General features: G+C 41.4%; 1 protein-coding gene across 1 annotated transcript in view; it reads left to right on the forward strand.

The window, feature by feature from the left end:
* LOC117374110 (protein-L-isoaspartate O-methyltransferase domain-containing protein 2) overlaps positions 1-20392 on the forward strand; it is a 248400-nt gene that overhangs the window by 49829 nt on the left and 178179 nt on the right. The window lies entirely within an intron of this gene.

Here is a 20392-nt window from a genome sequence, read left to right on the forward strand (position 1 = left end):
CTATATTAGATTAGCATAAACGCGGAACATTACGGCACTTTTTCATAGAATAAACTAATAATACTTTTCTTTTACGTATTATGGGCAATATATTAAACGTTATAAAAGTTATAAAAATGGTTCTGTTTTAAGTTGCCGAAAACGTTAACAAAAACATAATGACGCAAAGGATGGCTAGGAGCACTAAATTAGTTTAGCATAAACTTTAACGTTAGCTTGCTGTTTTTCGTTTGAATTGATGTTTTACTGAACTTGTGAGTGAATCAATATTTTCGTCGTCTTTTCTTTATCATGTTACTCTATTATAACTAGAAAATTACATTTAGTTAATTTTTATTCCACAAACTCTACCTGTAAAGTAACATTCAAATTTCCACTGTCAGATATACTCATTGAAGCTGGTAGTGCACTTTTATACCCAGTCTTTTGCGATTTACACACGAATTTTCACATCAAATCTATTTATTTGCATATATAATAATGGATTGTTATAGAAATCACACAATTTACTGTTTGTTTTCTATAATTTACAGAAAATTTGAGACAAGGCCAACTAGAACAGATAAGGTAAGTAGATAAAAACTTGCCTATTCTTACCCCTCATTTTAGCTGTAGCGGTTCAGGTTGCTATCAGAAAAAAAGGCTAATAAAGTGTTTAATTTGGCTATAAATATACAAAAATAAAATAAATGGTATATAGAGTGTGAATTTGATAACTTTCTTCCACACTGTATTGTTCCATTACAGGCTGTTTTGCACTTGTCCACTGGAGGGCACATTTTCACTGTGTAAATAAACTCAAGCCTGTTTTTCCACTTTTTGTTTAATGTCAATATTTGACAATGTTTAACAAATGCAGTTTACAGTGTATTTCCTTATACAGACAGGAGTGGGGAAAGAAAGGAGTTAAAATAAACTACAAATTACACATACAGTCCCATGGTAATTTCACTTTCAACCTTGTATGTAAAATAAACATAATAATTTAAAGGTTTGAAATGTAATTAGTAGCTCACTAAAACAAAACACAAACTCGAAAGTTCTACTCTTCTTTAGTTTGCACTGTTTCTCATAGAGAGCTCGGGATCAAACATTAAAACATGTTTATAGAGATACATTAGCAAAAACAAAAAGTAGATAAAAAAAAAGAGCTGTGGAACAACCCCATAAACTCCATCACTACCATAGAAGGAGCTAGTTTAGTTTAGTAACTGGGTTAGTAACCAGGTTTAGTCCTGATTTAGTCAAGACTAAACTAGGGCTAAACCTGGACTATAACATTGACTACACCATTGTCTAAACCAGGGACTAAACCAGAACTGAACAAAGACTAAACCAGAACTAAACCAGGGACTAAACTAGGACTAAACTGGGACTAAACCAGGACTAAACCAAGAATAACCAAGGGACTAAACCAGGACTAAACCAGGACTAAACCAGGGATTAACCAGGACTAAACCAAGACTAACCAAGGGACTAAACCAGAACTAAACCAAGACTAAAAGCAGGGACTAAACCCTGAACCACAGTGAAAGATTTCCACAGTCGTCATATTCGTCTCCCCTGAGCAGCTCTTTTATGTTGCTCCTCTCTGTTGTGTAAAAAGTCTATTCAAACACATTCAAATCCAGGTGAGTGGGTCCGGCTGCTCGTGTCTTTGTTTATTCAAATGAAATCAGAGCAGCTCCCCTCAGTCCAACGAACTCCAACCGAACATGGACACAAGGTGAGGGCTCTGTTTTTATCTTATTGTTAAATTATGTTTTTATGATTCTGATTCTGAGAAATTGTTTTCATATAGTGGGGATGCTAAGTCTGTTACTATTACAGTTTCCTCTAGGCCTAATCTTAACCAGACTGACTTTCAACCATCTTTTAAAGGTGCACTATGTAACTTTTCTTGTGCAGAGTCTGCGACCAGCTTGTCTTTATGGAGATGTTTTTGCTTTTTCTCGTAATGTTCTACTGTATGGCATTAACCATCTTGCATTTCTATTCAGTTACAGGTGTTTAAAATGCTTCTGACAGGTTGGACTAGTCATTTTACTAAAACACACTTAAGTTCATTGTATTTAAGAATGTGATGATAATGTGTACAAAAAATGTACACATTATCAAGTTTTGCGATTTTTCATGTTTAAAATTTTACTACCTGGTTGGAAATCCTGACATCCCATGAGGGAATTCCTTAACTGTTACCTAGCAACGATGTAGTACCCTGAGCTAAAACTCCTCATGTACACAGAAGATATTGACAAATACAAATACTGTACTGTAAATGGAAACACCTTTATTTTGTTGAGTTAATACTAAAGGGTCAGTATTTTGTTGAGTTAATGCTTAAAGGGCAGGTATTTTGTTCAATTAATGATTAAAGAGTTGATAAAATGTGCTTTTGTTAAAATTGGGAGATAATTTTGGATGGAATTCTGAGTCTCCCTTTATCTATAAGTTTTAGAAATCTCTACTTCCTGTACTTTTCAACACATATTTAATTTTTTTTTTAATCTTCATAAATTGCTACTTGATTTGTGTAAAACTATAATTTATATAAAAAATGTATATACATATTTCCCACCAAATTAGGTCAAAATTAGAAAATCATAAAAACCTGCCATACAGACTTGAACCTTGAAAATACCACATTGCTATTGAAGGCGGGGTTGCTTCTCCACAGATCTGACATGTAATTTGCTGCTTCACTCCACAATGATAAATACATTTAATGCCACACCATGGAACAGTACAGATGTATTACACAAGTAGCTCTTGTTAAGAAGAGTTTTATTGTTCGATAATAAGAAACTGTGTGTTAGCTAGTTGTTGTTAGCTTTAAAGTCATTTCAAAACTCCGCTCTGCTCTCTAAGAGTTGTGTAAAGCACTTATAAACTCATCATGGTGAATCATTGCAGTGTTCTGAATGCATAAGATAAGTGAGGAATAACTTTGGACCCCTGCAAACTGTTTAAAACCAACTAGTTCTGTTTTTCTTGTTTTTAAGGCACAAAAAATTAGGTACAGCACCTTTATCCACTTGAGTTACTGTTCTATAAATGCACAAATATAAACTCTGTATTTTCCCACTGTTTCTAAGGTGATGGTTGGACTCCAGTCTCCAATCAAAATCAGCCTGAACTCAGTTTGGACCATGAGGGATCGGCCGTCTGCAGGAAAAGGTAGGACTGTTTTTCATTTCGACTTAAAGTGCATATGGCAGATTTACACGTTTTTATTATTCTGACTTAGTTTAGTGGGAGAGTATCTTTTCTAAATATTTATCATAGTCGAAAAATAAATGTAGAAAATTACAGGAAGTAGCACTCAGTTGTAAAACCAAATCCCTCTGCCTATGTCATCAACACCGAACAGGTTAAACCTTCATTTAATCATAACTGTTGTGCAATTTAGACAAGTTTTGGCTGTTGTTTACATTACGGTTGCTAGGTAACAGTTATGGAATTACCTCAGTTATGGTGCTCATCTCCAACCAGGAAGTAAAACAAACCAAAATTGGCTCTTGAGTAACTTGTCCTATGCACTATGTCTTATGCAGCCTGGAAATGTCTGAGGAGCATTCGATCATTTGGTCCTATGTAAACTCTGCTTCAGGGGAGTGTTCACAGTAAAACACTGTGTTCTGCTGGTGGCGCTGTCACTCCAGGATGAGACACTGGTTATAATGTTTTGATTGGAAAGCTGTTAGGTGCAGTATTTTACACAGAAACCATCCGTTATGGCTTTTGTTGTTTTATTTGGGATTTTTCACTTTTATAATTAAAGGAGTTGTTTGTGTCTCTTACTGTTTAAAAAAGCCACTGCAATCCCAACTGACCCTGTCTGTCCTGCAGATAGAGACACTTACAAGTGTGTCTCATTCTCAGTATATGGACCATATTGTCCCTGGTATAGCATCATATTGTCCCTGGTATAGCATCATATTGTCCCTGGTATAGGACCATATTGTCCATGGCATAGGACTATATTGTCTCTGGTATAGGACCATATTGTCCCTGGTATAGGACCATATTGTCCATGGCATAGGACTATATTGTCTCTGGTATAGGACCATATTGTCCCTGGTATAGGATCATATTGTTCATGGTATAGGACCGTATTGTGGTAGTTGTGGTCACAGTTTTCATATTGTGTAAAAGGTCATACTGTCCCCTCTCTAATCATGGAAGAGATAAGTCTGTCCTTGGTGGCTCTTTTTACTCCAGTGTCTCGTGTTATAATGTTGTGATTGTGAAGCTGTTTTGTGCAGTATTTTAGACTCAAACTTACATTTTGGCTTTTAGTTGTCATTTAGTTGAATAATTGTCCAGTAAATGAGAATACTGATGTGGGGGAGGCTTTATATCAGGATTTTCTAAGCTCTTTTTCACTCTGAAGAACGGTTTGTTCCTTGTAAAGTGATGTGGTACAAAATTTAAGAGAAAAATGGAGTTCTGTTTGCTTTGAGGATAAGGCTTTTTCCTATGTCTGACTTCAGAAGTAGCATACAGCATGTTTAATACTTTATAAACACATGTGTGTTTTCTTTACTGATACTTGTGATTTGCTGTTATTTTTTTATAGTTTTGTGAATATGTGTTGTACTGTCTTACACACAAGTGGTATTATATGACTTTTGTTTTCAGTTACGTTTTACTTTTTAAAGCAATAATACTTTTTGGACTGCATACCTTTACTCCTGTTTAGTAGTATTGTAAGGCACTGTATCATTCCAATGTATTTTACAGTTCTTAAACTTCACCTATTTTTAAATGTTTATTTTTCCTGTTTTCTGATTAATTTTAATGTTATCCAATTTGCTTAAGTGTATTACAACATATTTCACTCTTGGGGGCGCTCTGGTGGCTAAGTAGATGTTTATAGTCTGGTTTTTGGAGCTCTGGACTAAACCTTGGTAAATACAGTTCAAAATAATGATGCGCCCAAAGGAAAACACGACCAGTTCAAAGAGGTTCACTCTGGTCTTGCAATATTATTTCCAAATAAAACCATCACACTTTGGTCTGGTAAAAAGAACCTTTCTTTGGAAAAAAAAAAAGTTTTGTCCTAAATTAAACAAAGACTCAAACTGCAGAGGACCCTGTGTTTGCCTGAGCCACCAGTCCCTTCTACTTCCTGTTTGAATTCAGATGGGCCTATTATGGGACCAGGCTGATTAACCTCTGTCCTGACTTGGGACGATCCAACCGCTGCCACTGTCCCTCAAACGCAGAAGACGGTTCCTCTCTAAAACTCTTGTATATTTATCGTAAGACGCCGTGTTTGTCTTGACACCAATGGAGCATGCATCTCTCTGATTGGTTAATCCACCTGTCAATCATGTCCTCTGGAATATGGCTCCAGATCTACTCGTCTTTGTAAAGTTTTGTCATAGTGTGAGGTTCTGGCTGCACAGGTAGGACAAACACCGTAGTATTTTATTATTATGATGAAGATGGTTGGTTATAATGGACATGGTCATAATCAAAGATGTTTGGTCATGGGACGACATGGACATTTGTTGTTGGGATTATCACGGCCAAAGTAATTGCGAGTAACGATTATATCACGATAATTCTTAAAGTTACTGACAGTTAAAAAACAATTATGGATATGAGAATAGGTTCCATGTTTAAATAACTATTTTATCTTTTGGGTGGACAAGTAGTTGCCTGAGTTGTCTGTAACTGCATGTGCATGTAACTGCAGCCAATTGTACATAGGCGTGTTTAAATTTTCACTCATTTAGACAAAGCTGACATATAACTAAATCAAGTTTTTGTTGTACATGTATGGATATATGTTGGAGATAGAAATAGAAAACTTGTATTGCTCATTAAAACAGATACACACTGATTTCATTTTTGCCGTTGCAATGTTTTTATTTGTGTTTGAAGAGTTCAACAGTGAGGAGTTAATTGGGTTAATAGTTCACAGGTCTAAAAGACCTCCTCCAGCTTTTCCTGGACTCCTTACAGGATGTTCTATTGTCCTATTTGTAGCTGGACTGGTACATTCCCCTCTGCTCCTTGTTGTGGTGCTCCATAGAGGGTTTGTCCATGTACCATCTCCTCCTGCCCCTCCACTTGTCACACTGTTTGGGACCTTGGGAGGGACCATTGTAAGCATCTTGGTTAGCAGCTCGCTGTTTAGCAGCATCATAATTAGCAGCACCTCGGTTAGTAGCATGATAATTAGCAGCACCTTGGTTAGTAGCATGATAATTAGCAGCACCTCGGTTAGCAGCACGATAATTAGCAGCACCTTGGTTAGCAGCACATTGATTAGCAGCACAATGATTAGCAGCACCTTGGTTAGCAGCACGATAATTAGCAGCACATTGATTAGCAGCACAGTGATTAGCAGCACCTTGGTTAGCAGCATGTTGATTACCAGCACGATAATTAGCAGCATGTTGATTAGCAACACGTTGATTAGCAGCACCTTGGTTAGCAGCATCTTGGTTAGCACCTTGATACACCGGTGCCCCAGTGGGCTGGACCTGGACCACCTTCTCCTGGGCTCCTCAGATGTTGACTTTAATGACCAATTCCTGTTGTTTGGTCTGAACTGGTCTCTTGCTCTGGACCCTCTGGTGAGGGACTGGGTTGTCTCTTGTAGTGGTTCACCATGTTCTTCTTCCACACCTTCTTTGAGTTTTTCCTCCAGGGTTGACTGTGTTTTGGTGTTTTTTGAAGAGTCCTTTCAAAGCCTGGAGGATGAGTTTGTGCTGTTGGAAACTGGTGGTCCTGGTCTCCATCCCTGGACTGTCCAGTGCAGGCCAGTAGACCATGTTATTTTTGAGATTGGCACCTTCACAAATAGTTAGGCGAGCCATCCCAGATGGGATCCCCTCCATCATCTCTGCCATGTTATTTTTCACAAGCTTGGCAGGTGTGACAGAGGTTGGCGCTGCACTGGGAGTCCCCCTGTTTAAACCACTCCTCATCTGCGGCTTAGAGTAGTGTTTTGGGTACAACTCCCCATGACCTCTCCACTGGGGTGCTGACAGCATCTTGTTCATGTGCTCCATCGTATCTGCTTTCTCTTCTATCTGTTGAGTCTGAGCTCTAAAATGTGTGGCGATCTCTCTCGAGTGTTTGTGTAAAGTGAGGGTATGGCCAGTCTGTCTCACATACAGAGAACCATTTCTAGAACATGACATAAGACCTTTTACCGAACTATGAGGTCTCAGCAGCACCATAGTAACTGAGCCACTGGTATATGTAATATATTTATTTAGAGTATTGATTTATTTTTTTTATGTATTTTCATTTTTTTTTTTATTTATTGACCTCTGGATAGGATGTTAATTAAAGCTGCAAGCGGCATCGAATGGTCCTCACAGCCCGCACTCTGGGCTGTACTTGTCACTAAACTACTACTAAAATAACATGGGTGTTTTCAGGTATCGCCATGGAAACATGTGCAAAATACAATACATTTCAAAATACTACATCCAGTGTCATATTTACTCATATTAAACTCTTCTGTCCCTGGTCAGGTGTGAGTGACCTTCAGATCAGAGCCACTGAACCCAGATCAGATCAGAGCTTGTGGTATTTCACTCTTCACTGGTTCACTCTGGAACATTAACTTTTCCCGCAGCTTTATATAACAGAAAATATAAATGTGAATCTGAATCTGACGGCTGAGCTACGCTCTGTCAAAACAGGCCGTACATCTTCCTATCATGAGACAGTGTTTTGGTTCTGATTGTCAAAAGTAACTGTATAAACCAATAAGACAAAGGAGAGCCTATACTCCAAGAACCAACTGACCAGGACGGAACTAGGGACTAAACCAGGTCTAAACCTGGACTAAATGAGGTCTGAACCAGGGCTAAACCAGGGTCTAAACCAGGACTTAAACAGGACTAAACCAGGACTGAACTAGGACTGAACCAGGCCTAAACCAGGTCTAAACCAGGACTAAACTAGGACTACCATTTTCTTCCTAACGTGATCCGTGTATTGTGTATTGAATCATAGCCGTGCTGTAATGACTCCCATTAGCTGCACTGCCCCCTCCCTCCTGCAGGGAGAAGCAGAGTAAATGTGTTATATTTTGTGGCGTTAAACGTGTTGTTGTTTTTATGGCGTTTCCAGAAGGCAGAGCTGATCAGAGCCACAGCTGTGCTTTAAATCACACTCCATTTACAGAGACAGAACATTAACAGGGCGCATCTCATCAACACAGCAGCAGCACTACACACTAATGCACTCTACTGAGCATGTGTGGACTGCATATGTATACATGCATGGATAATGTGTGTCACGATAATAACCTTTCAAATTTCATCTCGATCCTAAAGAAAATATTTGATACAGTAATAAAACTAGAAAAATCTACTGCCAAATGACAAACTGGGAATGACAGTAGATTTTTCCAGATTAACCGATATATCTGTGAAAACCCTATACTGATATTGGAACCAATATCACACATCCCTAATTGTGCCAATTTGCATGAGGCTGCTGATCTCGTCTCACACAGGGAGAATATGCAAACTCGACAAGAAAGGCCCTTGATTTGAACCATAGACTGTATATATAAATGGATGTAGCTAGCCTGCTAGCTGCCACATTCCAAATACGAAGTGCTCATGGGCATGTTTCCGGCTCTGGCTCTCTCTGTAACATGCTGTTGTCAGACTCGTCATTTTGTTTTTAAAATGTTCATATTAACTCACTGTACATGATCCTGGTGTTTTTATTTCACTATTATGTCCGTAAGTCAATATATGAAAATTAATAACAGACAATCGGCTGCCTTCTTTCCCCGAGGTCCCGCCCGCTAGCGTCCGCAACAAGTTTGATTGACAGCGTTGCTAAGCGCCCGCTACCTGCTAAACCATTGGTGTGGACGGGAAGGGGCGTTGCCTTCAACAGCCTCCAGTCAAATGAACTTCATTTGACTGGAGCTGAACGCTGTGGGTGGCATCACACTCACGTAGTCCACTTCATTTATACAGTCTGTGATTCTAACGCAGGAGAAGTTTATTTACGCCACTACAAGAACCACGTCAGAGGCGTGAACCCACAACACACGGGGGATTCTGTTGTCCAGTCCAGTCTTGTACACTCCAGTCTGGCTATACTTTTGTTGTTAGGAGTATTATACCTCTGATGACATAGGCCAAGATAACAAAGACTCAGTTGGAGTGAGTTCCCTCAGTACAGCACAGGAATGGAAGTAGGTTAGTAAGTAAAGTTGACAAATTCACTTTTAAGTTTGTAAAAAAAAATATTAAATGTATTTTTACGGGATAAAACATACACACATACAACACCAAAATTTAAAAGTGTACATTTTGAACATATTCAGGAGTGTTAGCATTTGAAAGAAAACAGAAATATTATTTAAACTGACAGAAAAAATGTTGAACTTTGTGGCAGTTTTTGTTTCATGTGGATAGGTCCAGTAATTACAGAGATATTAACATAAACCAGGTCAACACATCTGCATCTGACAGTTACACAGCAAATTCCACTTGAGGAGCTGACCTCTGACCTCCAGCTCAGGTTAAACAGTGTAAAAGTTGTGATCTGATGTGAACGTAACCATAGATATAAACATGCATGGATACTACTAGCTTACGCTCCTCTGCGCACTCGCCTTAACTCTAGCTGCGTGTGGATGTGTGTGGCATTAGAAGTGCTCCTATGTGTATCTTTGTGTTCTGTGTGAGGCTTCATCAGTGATAATGAGTTTAATCTGAGCGGAGGCTAAAAGCACATGTGCTAAACACCGAGGGGAGAGCTACAGCACGAACACTGCGAAACTGGACTCCATGGGCTTCAGAATGATAAAAAAAATAGGACCTTTGCCATAGTAAAAAGTGGTGAAAAGCCCTCAAAATGTTGCCTGTAATAGGAAGCTGAAACCCATGGATAGGCCAAGTGTTATAATTTTAATCTTCTATCCATTTTGTTAGAGTGGATTTTTTAAATGTATCGGCTATTGGTCTTACACCTGCACCACAGGCTGAAAAAAATAAAATAAATACATAAATATATAAATACATAAATATAATATAAGCACTTTTCGCAACTCTCAGAGACCAGAGTGGAGTTTTGCCATTACAGTAAAGCTAACAACAACTAGCATGCTAACACAGACAGAACACAGTGAACTTATTTTGATCTCAAGATTTGCTTATCTGGGGCGAGACAGATTTTGCTCAAATACTTGGGAGAAAAATGGCAAGCTGTTTTATATCAATATTGTGATTTACAATGAACAAAAAACTAAACAAAATGTAAAATAACGATCTATATATGTTATAGTTTAATACGAGATACCAGAAAGCTTGGATCAAACCCCTGTGATTCCTCATCCTTCAGTGTGGGTGTAGTTTTTGTGTTCACCAGCAGATGTCAGTGTTGCAGAATCTGTCGCAGGTCTGTGGTTGTTTATGACCTCCTGTCCTCTCTCTTGTCTCTCGCTGGTGAATGTTTGATTTAAGATCAGTTTGAGCTCTGCCCCTCCCCCTTCTCCACTCACACATCTGCAGCTCCTGAGGCTCAAAGGACATTATCTGGACAATATCATCTGCATTTGACCTATTCTCACCAGTGGAGTTGTCGCGATACTAAAATGTCCAAACTCCATTTTGATACTCGATACCGATCCCTGTACCACAATGATAATAAAAACACTCTTTCTTTAAACGATAGAATGTGATTTTCATTTCTTTGTTTTCTATTCCCACGTGGCCTTATATCTGTCTAACCCCTCAGTGTCCAGGTAGGTTCATAGTGGTCCATGGGTGTAAACTAGACTATGTGAGAAGAGGAAGAAGGGGGGAAGGAGGAGAGAAGGTAAAGGAATGGAGAAAGGGAGAGAGAGGAGGAAAGACAAGAGGAAAGAGGAGATAAGAGAGAGACAGAGGAGGAGAGAGAGAAAGGGGAGGTATATTGGGAGAGGAAGGAGGTAAAAGAATGAGGACAAAGAGAGAGGAGGGAGGAAGTGGAGAGGAAAGAGGAGGAATAGAGGGAAGAGCAAAGGAAGAGGGTAAAGGAGTATATATATACTTCACTATACTAGTTCATGTGTCTTATACTTGTTCTGATACAGCTCAAGATCATTCTAAAGATATTCAGAAAAAGTTCATTTCTGTCGTGAGAATGTGACTTTTTAGTATTGCTGCTCAAATGAGTATCTACTTTTGATACTAGTTTTAGTATCAGTTAGTATCTGACTTTCGATATTGTAATGATCTGATATTTTGTGTTTAGTTGACACCTTCTGTTGTTCTTGTAACTGCTTATGTGTTGTTGTTAACTGCTTTTGTATGTCAAACTTGGTTGCTATGCCGACGAGTTGATGTGAGGTAATATTCGTCAGTTACTGCTCCGTTAGGAGACAATGAGCTGAGGCTGCTGTTGTTCTGCTCTTGTTTTGGCGTTATGGGTTTTTGGGTTATGGCCTACAGCACTCTTACAATACTTCTGACAGCCCTACTGTGCCGTCTGCGTATGAAGCGTGCTATTGTATGATAATCAGGAAGTGAGCTGTTGGCATGCTAGTTGCTTTTGCTTTATTGGAATGGAAAAACTCCATCATAGTTGTTTTGAGTGAATATAACATTTTCAATAACAGGAAACATGGGGATCTAAATATGTTCTGTGTTACAGTTAATACCCCATAGAAGTAAAATACCTCATCTTTAATACCCAATTTTAATATTACTTTTCTGCAGTGAATAAACCTCCTCCCCTCTCCTCTCTCCTCTGTCCCTCCTCCCCCTCTCTCCCTCCTCCCCTCTCCTTTCTCGTCTCTTCCTCTCTCCCTCCTCCTCTCCTCCCCTCTTTCCCATCTCTCCTCTCTCCTTCTTTCCATTTCTCCCTCCTCCTCTCCTCTCTTCCTGCTCCGCCCTTTCCCTCCTCCTCTCCCCTCTTTCCTCCTCTCCCCTCTCTCCCTCCTCCTCCCCTCCTCTCTTCCTCCTCCTCTCCTCCCCTCTCGCCCTTTTCTCCTCTTTCCCCCCCCTTTCTCTCTCTCCTCTTTCCCTCCTCTTCCATTGTCTCCCCCCTCCTCTCTCTCTCCCTCCTCCCCTCTCTCCCTCCTCCCCTCTCTCCCTCCTCCTCCTCTCCTCCTCCTCTTGTAGCTCATGTAGTGATGCTAGTTTCACCTTATTGATTTGAGTTTCATTAGGACCAAATGAAAATGACGAGTTGTGACATTACAGCAGCTGGAACAAATATGGAGACCGCTCCACCGCTCCACGCTCACATGCACCAACCTCCACCCCAGCCTCCACTTCTCCACCCTCATCATTTAGAGATGTGAGAGGAGGAGGGGGCGAGTCATGGGGCCTGGGGCTGCAATGCTAAAACAAATATTACTTTATTTGACAATATTGGTGTTTTCAGACTGTAGAATGTGATCGTGTCATACTCCAGATTGATTACATTATACTTTACCATGAAATATCCAAAAGGTAAATTTACAGTTTTTATAAGTGACTAGTTCCAAGGACTCACTGTATTACAACCACAGACTGTATAAAGAAGTGGACTAAGTGAGTGAGCGGGTTAATACAAACATTTTAAGATCAAAATGATGAGTCTGACAGCAGCAGTTACAGAAAGAGGGGCCACAGTTTTACAATCTAAAGTGAATTGGAGCCAGAGTCGATGGAGCCGGAAGTGCGCCCATGGTCACTTCCTATTTGGAGCGTGGCGGCTAACAGGTTCGCTACGTCCATTTATACACACAAATTATAACAAGATTTGTTTTAACTGCCCACATCTGGGGGGTCATGGTTTTTTCCTTGTGGTCTTTTATTTTCCTAAACCTGCTTTTATTTTGTAATTTCTGTAACTGTGCGGGTGTTTTGAGTTTTACTTCCTGTCATGTTGATTGTTGGCTCCGCCCTCACATGTGTCTCACCTGTGTCTCTTTCCTCTGTGTGTGCATATATACCTGTGTGTGTCCTTTAAGGTTCTATTTTGGATTTTTGTGTCTTTTTCTTCTGCTATTTGTTGAAGTTTTGCATTAAAGAACATTTCAAGTGCAGTCCTGCGCTTTGGCTCCCCCCTTTGTTTAAAACATGACAATGCGTGTAATATTATGGTAGATGTACAGATGTTCCACAGTCTCTCGCTCAGATGCAGAGGCAGGTTTGGGGCTGACAGGGACTAAGGGGTGACAGGGACGGGAGGTGGGGGGTTGTGGCAGGTGCAGCGGGATGTGACAGGGGTGACAGAGGCGACAGGGGCTGTAGCATTATCACAGATGTAGATGTTGTGAATTGGATGTCACGCTCAGATGCAGAGGCAGATTGTAAACGGTGCTTTTATTAAATCCTTCATTAGGATTCATCAGAGAGATTGGATCAGAGAAAGGTCACTCCAGACGCACCCCTCCGCCTCCTCCCACACTCATCCCCCTTTTATCTCTCCTCTTTCTCCTCTCTCTCTACTCTTCTCTTCTCCACTCATCCCCCTTTTATCTCTCCTCTCTCTCTACTCTTCTACACTCATCCCCTTTTGATCTCTCCTCTTTCTCCTCTCTCTACTCTTCTCTTCTACACTCATCCCCTTTTATCTCTCCTCTCTCTCTCTCTCTACTCGTCTACACTCATCCCCTTTTGATCTCTCCTCTTTCTCCTCTCTCTACTCTTCTCTTCTACACTCATCCCCCTTTTATCTCTCCTCTCTCTCCTCTCTTCTCCACTCATCCCCCTTTTATCTCTCCTCTCTCTCTACTCTTCTACACTCATTCCCTTTTTATCTCTCCTCTTTCTCCTCTCTCTACTCTTCTCTTCTACACTCATCCCCTTTTATCTCTCCTCTTTCTCCTCTCTCTCTACTCTTCTCTTCTACACTCATCCCCCTTTTATCTCTCCTCTTTCTCCTCTCTACTCTTCTCTTCTACACTATTCCCCTTTTATCTCTCCTTTCTCCTCTCTACTCTTCTCTTCTACACTCATCCCCTTTTTATCTCTCCTCTCTCTACTCTTCTACACTCATCCCCTTTTTATCTCTCCTCTTTCTCCTCTCTACTCTTCTCTTCTACACTCATCCCCCTTTTATCTCTCCTCTCTCTCTACTCTTCTACACTCACCCCCCTTTTATCTCTCCTCTTTCTCCTCTCTCTCTACTCTTCTCTTCTACACTCATCCCCCTTTTATCTCTCCTCTCTCGCTACTCTTCTACACTCATCCACTTTTATCTCTCCTCTTTCTCCTCTCTACTCTTCTCTTCTACACTCATCTCCTTTTTATCTCTCCTTTTTCTCCTCTCTCTGCTCTTCTCTTCTACACTCATCCCCCTTTTATCTCTCCTCTCTCTCTTCTCTTCTACACTCATCTCCTTTTTATCTCTCCTTTTTCTCCTCTCTCTCGGCTCTTCTCTTCTACACTCATCCCCCTTTATCTCTCCTCTTTCTCCTCTCTCTCTACTCTTCTCTTCTACACTCATCCCCCTTCATCTCTCCTCTTTCTCCTCTCTCTCTACTCTTCTCTTCTACACTCACCCCCGTTTTATCTCTCCCCTTTCTCCTCTCTACTCTTCTCTTCTACACTCACTCCCATTTTATCTCTCCTTTTTCTCCTCTCTCTCTACTCTTCTCTTCTACACTCATCCCCCTTTTATCTCTCCTCTCTCGCTACTCTTGTACACTCATCCCCTTTTTATCTCTCTTCTTTCTCCTCTCTACTCTTCTACACTCATCTCCTTTTTATCTCTCCTCTTTCTCCTCTCTACTTTTCTCTTCTACACTCATCTCCTTTTTATCTCTCCCTTTTCTCCTCTCTCTCTGCTCTTCTCTTCTACACTCATCCCCTTTTATCTCTCCTCTTTCTCCTCTCTACTCTTCTCTTCTACACTCGTCCCCCTTTATCTCTCCTCTTTCTCCTCTCCCCTACTCTTTTCTTCTACACTCGTACCCTTTTATCTCTCCTCTTTCTCCTCTCTACTCTTCTCTTCTACACTCATCCCCCTTTATCTCTCCTCTTTCTCCTCTCTCTCTCTACTCTTCTCTTCTACACTCATCCCCCTTTTATCTCTCATCTTTCTTCTCTTCTACACTCATCCCCCTTTTATCTCTCCTCTCTCTCTACTCTTCTACACTCATCCCCTTTTTTATCTCTCCTCTTTCTCCTCTCTACTCTTCTCTTCTACAGTCATCTTCTTTTTATCTCTCCTTTTTCTCCTCTCTCTACTCTTCTACACTCATCCCCTTTTATCTCTCCTCTCTCTATTCTTCTACACTCATCCCCTTTTTATCTCTCCTCTTTCTCCTCTCTACGCTTCTCTTCTACACTCATCTTTTTATCTCTCCTTTTTCTCCTCTCTCTACTCTTCTCTTCTACACTCATCCCCTTTTATCTCTCCTCTTTCTCCTCTCTCTGCTCTTCTCTTCTACACTCATCCCTCTTTAATCTCTCCTCTCTCTCTACTTTCTCGACTCCCTCTCTTTCTCTCCCTCCTCTTCTCTCTTTCTCTCTCCCTCTCTCTTCTCACACTTTCCCTCTCTCTTCCTCTACCCCTTCACTCTTTCCCTTTCATCCCCCTCTTTCTCTCCCTCCCTCTCTCCCTTCTACCTATCTCGCTCCCTCTTGTGCCCCTCTCTTTTTCTCTTTCTTTCTCTCTCTCTCCTTCTCTCCCACCCTTTCTCCCTGACTCTCATCCACCTCTCTTTCACCCTTTCTCCCTCTCTCCCTCCCTCTCATCTCCTTCTCTTTCTTTCTTTCTTTCTTTCTTTCTTTCTTTCTCTCTTCCTCTCTTCTGCTCCCTTCCCCCCCTCTTTCTCCCTTCCATCCTGCTTTCTTTCTCTCTCTCTCTCCCTCTCTTCTCACTCTCTCTCACTCTCCCTCATCCCTCCCTCTCTTCTCACTCTCTCCCTCTCTCTTCTCCCTTTCTCCCTCCCTCTCATCCCCTCTCTCTTCTCCATTTCTCCCTCCCTCTCACCCCCCCTCTCTCTCCCTCTCTCTCATTCCCCTCTCTTTCTTTCTCCCTCTCTTTCATCCTTCTCTATCTCTCTCCCTCTCTCTCATCCCCCTCTTTTTCTTTCTCTGGCTCTACTTCTTTTTTCCTCATCATATTTTCCTGTAAATGTGTAAAATGATCATGAGCCTTTTGGAGAGGCACAAGGTGAAACTGACATTACACTCCTCCTTTCCATCTCTCCCTCCTATTTAACCCTTTTCTCTCTCTTTTTCTCTTTTTCCCCTCCCTGTCTCTCCTTATCCTCTCTCCTCTCCCTCTCTCTTTTCTCCCTTCTCGCTATCTCTCATTCTCTCATCTTCTCTCTCTCTGTTTAAGCTCTCTCCACTCTCCTTGGTCTCTCTCCTCTCTGTTTCACCTCTCAGTCTCCCTCCCTCTCCTCTCTTTCTCTTTTCAATCTGTCTCTCCCCTCTTTTCTCTTCTCTTTTCTTCTCCTATAAGTCTCCTTCCTTTCCTCTCCTCCTGCCCAATGTTACTTGCTGTTCAGAGAAGATGAGATTCAGAGAGAGAGAGAGAGATGGGAGGAGGGAGTGACAGTGAAAGAAAGCAAAAAGAGAGAGAGGGAGGGAAAAGAGAGAGCACATGATTTTCACATATTGTAGTAAGGAAAGGGGTGAGAGAGAGAAAAGGAGAGTGGGATAGACAGAAAGGGAGGGGAGAGAAATGAGGAGGAGAGAGGAAGTAGAAGAGAAAGAAAGACAGGAAGGAGGGAGAAAAAGACAGAGAGATGGAGAGAGGGAAGAGAGAGGAGGAGGACAGATGGAGTGATTGAAAGAGAGAAAAGAGGGAGTGGGAGAAAAGAGAGAGAGACAAAGAGGGTGGATTAGTATGAATAGAGAGAGGGAGAAAATGAGAGAGTTGAGAGGGTGAGAGAAGGAGAAGGACAGAGAGAGGAGAAAGAGAGACAGGGATGAGAAAGAGGAGGGAGAGAAGAGAGGGAGACAGAGGAATGAGAGAGGAGAGAGAGGAAAGTGAGAGCGTTTCTGTTTCATTCATGTTTTTATACCAGAATCAGACCCGCATCCTCTGTTCAACAAATCTACAAACGTCAAACCCACAAATGTTTCTCCCTCATCGTTTCTATCAGAAGCACAGGGAGGGCATGTGGCACACACTGAGGGGAGGGCATCTGGCTCTTTTCCCTTTGTTTGGTCTGTAAACCTCCGCTCCATTCACCTTGTTCATTTTGTATAATCATCGTCTTTTTAACCACAGGAAACAGGCTGCTATTTAAATGGGCTCGAGCTCAACATGTTACATCTCTCCTCTCTATTTACCCCCCCTTCTCTCTCTCTCTCTCTCTCTCTATTGCTTCCTTCCCTCTCTCTCACTTTCTCTCCGCTTTCCCTCTTTCTTTCTCTCCTATTTCTAGATTTTAAGTGTCTCATCTCTCTCCCTCTAATGAAGAGCTTTCTCCTGTAGCTCTCCACTTTACATCTCTCCTCTGGTTATAAATATGCCCCCACTCTTCCTCTCTTTCCTCTTTCTTTCCTTCTACTGCCCCCCTCCTCTCCCTCCCTCTCTTTCGTTACTTATGAGTCTCTCTATATATGGTCCCACCTCTCTTTCTCTCTTCCTCCCTCTTCTCTCTCTCTCTCTCTCTCTCTCTCACCCTCTCTCTCTCTCTTCTTCTGTCTCTTCCTCTCTCTCCTCTTGTTCTCTCTTATATTTGTAGATTAGTTTTGGAGTCGAGGTGGTTGATGATAGCTCTAACTGTGTTTTCCAAAATGAACAGATAATAAACGTAATTTTCAAAACTCCTCTCTCTCTCTCTGCCCTCCCTCTCTCTCCCTCTTTCTCTCTCGCTGTCCCTCTCTCTCTGTGCCCACTGTCTAATTTTTCTCTCCCTTTTCTCTCTTTTCTCTCCTCTCTTTTCTCCCGCCTTCTCTCTGCCTCTTTCCTCTGTCTCCCTTTTTCCTCTGCATCCACTCCCTCTCTCTCTCTCTCTCTCTCACTCCCCTCTCCCTCTTCTCCCTCTCTGCTCTCCTCTCCTGCTCCTGTCCTCCCTCTTTTCTCTCTTTCTCCTGTAGAATAAATATAGCACAGTTGTATCCTCTTCTCTCCTCCTGGTCTCCTATCTTCTCCTTGTCTCCTCCCTCTCTCCTCTCGTTCTCCTATAAATATAGCAGTTGTATCCTCTCCTCCTCTCTCTCCTCCCTCTCTCCTCTCTTTCTCCTGTAGAGTAAATATAGCACAGTTGTATCTCAGACAGAGTGGCACAGTGACCGCTGGAAGAACCCTGCACTCAGACTGACTTCTGTCTCTTCATCTCTACTCTCTCTCTTTCTCTCACTCTGTCATTCTCTCCCTCCTCACGCCTCTCTCTCCTTGTAGAGACATGTTGTTCCACTACCCTCACCCCTCTCTGCCTTTCCCCCCTAACCCCTTTCTCTCTCTCTCCCCTCCCCCTCTCCCCCCTAATCTCTTTCTCCTTCTCTCCCTCCATCTTGCCTTGTAGATATGATGCTCCCCCGCTCTTTCTCCCCTTCCCCCCCTCTCTCCTCTTTCTCTCCTTGTAGAGACATGTTGTCCCACTGCTCTCCCTCTCTCGTCTCTCCCTCCTCCCTCTCTCTCCTTTCTTTCCATCTCTCCTGTCCCTCTCGCTCCTCCCTCTCCTCCCTCTCTCCCTCTCTCCCTCTCTTCCTCCTTACAGACACACACACATATGTCCCAGTGCCCTCTCTGTAGCACCCTCACCCGTCGTCTGCCTCTTCCTCTGGGTCTGTGCTGTTTTCAGGAACACATTAAATATTAAAATTACCCACAATCCTCTTCTCCTCTGCATTACACAACAAAAGCACATGCTGAGAGTGGGAGGAGAGGAAAAACACCACTTTTATTTGAACATAACTCCAGTAACAGCAGTGACATCAGCACATCGTTGACCTGGTTTATGGTTAATATGTCTGTAATTATGGGCCTTCCCACATGAAACTAAAATATCTTCTCTGTCAGTAAAAGTAAAAAAAAAAATTAAATGATTTTTTCTGCATAACTCATAAAATTTTGAGGTGTGAACTTGTTTTGGCCTTTTTGAGTCGCTGTCGTTCCATGTGTCTCCACTGGGGGCAGCAAAGGACCTGCTCTGAGCCTTAAGTGCAACATAACAGGGCTGCCAGCCCTAGACCATATTCACCTTTCACAATCTGGCAACATATTTAAACTATTCTTGAAAACAGGAATGAAATCCTGTTGAGTCATATGATGTTGGTGAACAGTCGGTTCTTTTGAATGGATGGAATCAGATTTCTTTTTTTAAAAGAACCGATTCTTTTTTTTCTAATTTGTCTACATTTTTACACTGATACACAAGAATCAGGACAGAAGTAGAGCTTCTGAGGGACAGGGAGAGATTTGAGCAGAAAAAAACATATTTGACATTAAAGTAACAATTACTTTTTAAATGATTATTTTTATAGTGTAATGTAAGTAGATTACGTGCTACCTTGCTGTGTTGCAAATAGGAAGTGATCATGAGCGCACTTCCTGCTCCATCAACTCTGGCGCCAGTTCACTTTCTCTGTAAAAACTGTGTTCCCTCTCCCTGTAACTGCTGCTGTCAGACTCGTAATTTTGGTCTTAAATGTTCATATTAACCTGCTCTACATGATCCTAGCGTTAGCAACAGGTTTGATCGACAGCGTTGCTAAGCACCGACCCCCTGCTAAACCAGTGGTGCGGGCGGGAAGAGGCATTCCCGTCAACAGCCTCACTCTGGATTGGCTCTTTGGTTCATGGTCAGATCTCCAAGTATAGAACTTGGCTCAAAATTGGCCTCTATAACTGCTCTAGCCTTGATGAGCTTCATTTGACTGGAACGCTGTGGATGACATCAAACAGATCCTTGGTCGTTTCTCTCTGTGATTAGTTTGTAGATAACATGAGTTCTCACGTTGGCTTCTGTCATATGAATAAATAGTAAAAGAGCCAGTCTTTTGAACGTCTTCTTGAAATGAACAGATTCAAAAGATTTAGATCCCATAGAAGAGCAGAAGTTTCCATCACAAATGCATGTGGTCATTTTTGCTATAGAAGAACCATTAGCCTTTAGCACATGAATGTCTGGTTTTGTTATTTATACTTCAGGTTTTGACTCTATATGAAAATCCAGTTATACGATGCAAATGTGTCCGTTAAGAGTCCTTGTGTGTGGTTTTAATGCTCACACAGCTGATGTTTTATGCAAACTGCTCCATACAATAAATACATGCATGAATATCAGTATGGGGGAAGGAGTGCTGTTGCTAGGGAGAAAAGTATAGGCATCTCATCTGGTTTTAAATGGACATTTTAGAGCTTTTAATCATGTTATAATATTGTTTCCTTATGAAAACATACTTAGAGTTGTGTCTTGCTTCATTCACACTGGTTTTAGTAATGTTGTGAAAAAAATTAATTGCCTCAGAGATTCAGATACTACACATTTTGAAATTTGCTAGGATTG

Source organism: Periophthalmus magnuspinnatus, chromosome 7 (assembly GCF_009829125.3).
Source record: "Periophthalmus magnuspinnatus isolate fPerMag1 chromosome 7, fPerMag1.2.pri, whole genome shotgun sequence".
In the NCBI taxonomy this organism is placed as follows: domain Eukaryota; kingdom Metazoa; phylum Chordata; class Actinopteri; order Gobiiformes; family Gobiidae; genus Periophthalmus; species Periophthalmus magnuspinnatus.